We start from the raw sequence: 4987 nt of genomic DNA on the forward strand, positions 1-4987 counted from the left end.
TTTCTGAGACGGAGTCTCACTTCTTCAACCAGGCTGGAGTGCAGTGGTGCGATCTCAGCTCACTGCAACCTCTGCCTCCTTGGTTGAAGGATTCTCCTGCCTCAGCCTCCCCAGTAGCTGGGATTACAAGCATGTGCCACCACACCAAGCTAATTTTTGTATTTTTAGTAGAGACGGGGCTTCACCATGTTGGCCAGGCTGGTCTCAAACTCCTGACCTCAAGTGATCTATCTGCCTCAGCCTCCCAAAGTGCTGGGATTATAGATGTGAGCCACTGTGCCCGGCCTTCAATCTAATTTTTAAAGCATCAGTGTCCTTATACAATCTATAGGCACATCAAAGTAGATTTATTGAGCCTTAAAAGGAGACAATTTTTCTTATCTTTACAGTTTTGCTCCCATGGGTAGCTGCTTCTTATTTTACACCAGCCATTCAAATATTTACTTTAAAAAAACTGATTTGCAAAGAGTTCTAACGAGTGCAAATATATACTTAGCTACAAATGCACCAAGAAACTGAGGAACACCTTGGGGAGGAACTGCAGGCAGCTGATCTAACAGCAGGTCCACAGAACGGGTCACTGGCGTAGAAGCCTTTTGGAATGTCAATAACGTAACGGGATGAACTTCATTTTTATTTTCAGGAAGGGTGTCTGTGTGTCCAATACAAGCACAAAAACAGTTTAAAAAAATAAAATAAAATAAAAACTAGCCCAGGCACAATGGCTCACACCTGTAGTCCCAGCACTTTGGGAGGCTGAGGCAGGAGGATCACTTGAGCCCAGGAGTTTGAGACCAGCCTGGACACCATGGTAAAAGCCCATCTCTACAAAATGTGCATAAATTAGCAGGGCATAGTGCTGTGGCCTGCAGTCCCAGCTACTCAGGAGGCTGAGGCGGGAGGATCACTTAAGCAGAGAAGGTTGAGGCTGCAGTGAGCCACGATCATGCCAATTGTACTCCAGCCTGGGCATCAGAGCAAGACCCTGTCTCTAAAAAAATAAAGGAAATAAATTCAAGGAAAGGAAATGGGGGCTGTAAAAAGTCTTTACTCTGTTCTTCTACAGGAACTACAGGAGGCTCAGAAATAAGGGCCTTGTATCATTGTCAGAAATGTACACTCATGCTGTGTCCATGAGGTGGCCACAACCACCTAAAGACTAGGAAGAGAACAACAGGTGGGCCAGAGCCAGGAAGGCCTCAGCACACTCAGAGGTGCATGAAGTAGGCTAGGTCTGTGAGAGTCTCCCCCGCTAAGGCTTACAAATTTTTTCTTTGAGATGCAGTCTCACTATGTTGCCCAGGCTGGTCTTGAACTCCTGGCCTCAAGCAATCTTCCTGCCTTGGCATCCCAAGTAGCTAGGATTACTGCACCCAGGGGTCATGATCTCGATTCAAGCACGTCAGCTCGGCTAACCCTGAAAAGCAGCCCCTTGGTTGCGACGCTCAGCTTGTCTCATTCATCCACTTTTTCTTCATCTGTAAAAAGCCACAAATTAAAAGCTGGATATCATTAGAAAGTATAAGTTCAGTCTCCAAAAAGCCTTCCAGGGCTGACTTGGAAATCTCTGAATACAAGAATGGGTGCACTAAAATTCTTTCTGCTCAGTGAAAAGGTGCTAATTTCCCTTGGCATTCAAACCAAGCCAAACCAAAGCAAACGCTGGCCAGGGATTGCTACTCTATCGTTTGTCCAATCGAGATTTCATGAATATATTTATGGAGGAGATTTCTTTTATTTTTAAATAGTAGCAGCAGCAGCAACACTGCAGTGACCAATAGAAAAACAACTAATTCAAACGAAAGAAACAAGTTCTTCTTGTTCTCAAAACTGTTTCCTTTCTTTCTGAGAAACTGTTCTTAATACGAAGGGAAAGCTTATCTGCAAATTTCAACTAGGTTTTGTTTTATTCACAGAAAGAAAACCTGCAGCAAAGGGAGACATTGATATGCTCTATCATCTGATTCTCTCAAAAAGCCATAAATTGTATTACTAAATCCCGTCTAGATGAGATAACAAAGAAGGGGAAGAAAAGGGGAAAAGGTACTTGCCGTCAATAGTTGGTGTTTCTGACTGTGACGTGCACCTGGGAAAGACAGTAGCAAATAATTATCATAAATTAGCAGGTGGGAGCAGAAGATCGAAATAAAACATCATATTAAAAGTCAAACTGAAAATGCAATTAAATTATTTGAAGAGATAACCTCCTGGTAGCAATTCTAGTTGTGAAAACACACACACAGTTGTGAAGTGACACTGTGGAGCGTGTGTGCACACAATCCCAGCCAAGGACACGCCTTGTGGGGAGACCAGGCACACGTGCAACTTACTATACATCACCGAGGACAACGTTTGCACAAACCTTCTCAGTTCTACACAACAGAGTATATGACACTTCAGTGTAAAGCAAATACAACAAGTAGACAGACATTTATAAAATGAATACAAACTTCCGCAGTGACTTTCACTGTAAAATCAGGTGAATGTGCAATCTGGAGTCTAATTTAACAAGGGGGTGATAAACACTAAAAACATTAAATGAAGAGAAACAATATTTCTTCTTATCATCTGAAGATGTGCAATGTAAAATTGTGTATGTATCACAATACCACTGTAAAGGACAACATTCTTTAAAAAGACTTTAAAATAAGCCAAATACCTAACGCTTACAGATTAGATGGAAGAATCATGGAATGGCCAGCATCCTATATAAATAGCACGAAGGCCATCAGTGTGTGACACTCCTGTGTCGTGTCACATTCCTGGACTAGGAAACGGCACACACACATGCCTACCTATCCGATTCCTTTCGTTCTGCTGAAGTTATAGGTTGGGTTCTAAATCTCTCGGAAGTTTTTCTACTTTCACCAGGAGAAAAATAGCGTCTTGGTTTCCAGGACCCTCTCTCCCGTTCCACACTGGTGGGCAAGCCAGGTCCTTCGGCCGACCTCTCCACCTGTGATTTGCTTTTAGGATCAAAGGGCAGAGAGTACACGGAAGGCAAACGAAGACAGAGAAAGAGAAGACAGCAAAGGTTTATGCATCTCTGTTGAGTCAAGGCACAGACACCGCCAAACACCTCTTCATGCCTCTACCATGCACCTAAGGAAGGGGGCATTCCGGAGACCCAGTCCACTATTCCCCATTAGTAGGCAGAAGCGGACTGGTAGTTTTTGAGCCATTTTCTGCACAGTTGCCCTGCACACACCTGTGAGCTAAGCTAATATGATTCAATGCAGAACACAACACGAGTCGAGGAGTGAGTCATTCTGCGCTTGTTTATACAGCAGGGCAGTTTCTGCTTTGTCTACGCCTGGGGTTCTTGTATGTGGTCTTTAGTCAGGCTGCTCATAAATATTATTAAACAGTAAACAGGAATCGTGATAAGTGAGCAGAAAATCATCGGCCGCTTGTGGAGCCTTGTGAGCTCAGTCCACAGCCCCGAAAGGCTGCTTCTGGTCTAGTCTCATGGTGAAATCTGTCAGGTCCCGATTACCTTATTCTAGGAGTGGTGGTTCAGATCAGGAGATGAGGGGATGCCAGTCCAGCCTCACACTCCCTCAGATTCTGGCATTTTCTGACAGTTGTGCTGTCTGCACATACCTCCTGCCTCCCTCCTTTCTGGGCTGCGGTTACAGCATTTGGACCTTCAGCGCTGAGGTTAGCTCAGAAGGAGACTGGAAGAAACTGGTTACCTCACATGTTTATCTGCCCCCCTGCACGGGCTTTGGCTAGAAGGAAATGTTAACAGTGTTGCCTTGCTATAATTTAGGTGGATGTTGGGAAAGGTAATTACCCCAATGTTTCCGGCAGCATTGGAGAAACAGAACAATTGTGCCCAGCTTGGGAGGATCCCACATGATATTGACTACAAGGATATGACTGAGATGCCAGACAACTGTTTCTTTGGAGAAATGGCCACTGTTCATGGAGAATAAAGATCTCTCTTCTTGCCTGCTCCTCAATCACTTAAACTCATACAGCCTCATCTGTGTGGCTCTTATGAGGGAGAAAGGGATGGGAGAAAGAAAGGAAGCGGTGGCTGGATGGCCCGAGGCCAGCGCCAATGAGAAGTTTTGAAACTAAGGAATTTGATTTTGAACTGCTTCAATTTCTGTTAGTAATGAGTCAAAACTACACACACACATTCACACACACAGCTTTTATATTTCCCCCCTTTTTTTGAGACAGAGCCTCACTCTTTCCCTTGCTGGAGTGCAGTGGTGTGGTCTCAGCTCATCACAACCCGTGCCTCCCAGCTTCAAGTGAGTTTCCTGCCTCAGCCTCCACAGTAGTTGGGACTTCAGGCACACACTACCATGCCCGGCTAATTTTTGTGTTTTTATTAGAGATGGAGTTTCATCACATTGGCCAGGATGGTCTCAATCTCTTGACCTTGTGATCCACCTGCCTTGGCCTCCCAAAGTCCTGGGATTACAAGAGTGAGCCACCGCACCCGGCCAATAATCATGCATTTCAAATGTGCTCACCTGTTCTGTGATAAGTGGCTATCAACAGTATGCCAGCTAGATTTTTATTTTTTTATTTTATTTTATTTATTTATTTTTTTTCTCTTCCGGTGTCACTGGCCTTGATTGGGTTATAGTCCAGGCAGTGTCAGCTTACAATATGGGAAAGTGGAGTCTGACAGGGAGGAGAGACGCCTGTTGGGCAGGCTGCTAAAGTGCTGCACACAGGGGAAACTTCACTTTAAAGTGTGAGGGTATTGCTCTGAATCTCATGAGCTCACTTCCCTTTACCATACAAAGTGAGAAAAGATTACAAGGATATGATGAAAGATATAGGAATTCTGACAAAGAATGGATATAGATTTTCAGTTCCACTTATGTTATAAAAGCAAAAATTGCTTTTGTTTAGCACAGCTGTATTGACATATAAAAACTGCACATACTGAAAATGAAGAATTGGATAAGTTTTTTTTTTGGAAAATACCTGATTTTTTTTTTTTAAGAAAGAGAGAAAGGAA

This window comes from Cebus imitator, unplaced genomic scaffold, assembly GCF_001604975.1.
Source record: "Cebus imitator isolate Cc_AM_T3 unplaced genomic scaffold, Cebus_imitator-1.0 Scaffold92, whole genome shotgun sequence".
In the NCBI taxonomy this organism is placed as follows: Eukaryota; Metazoa; Chordata; class Mammalia; order Primates; family Cebidae; genus Cebus; species Cebus imitator.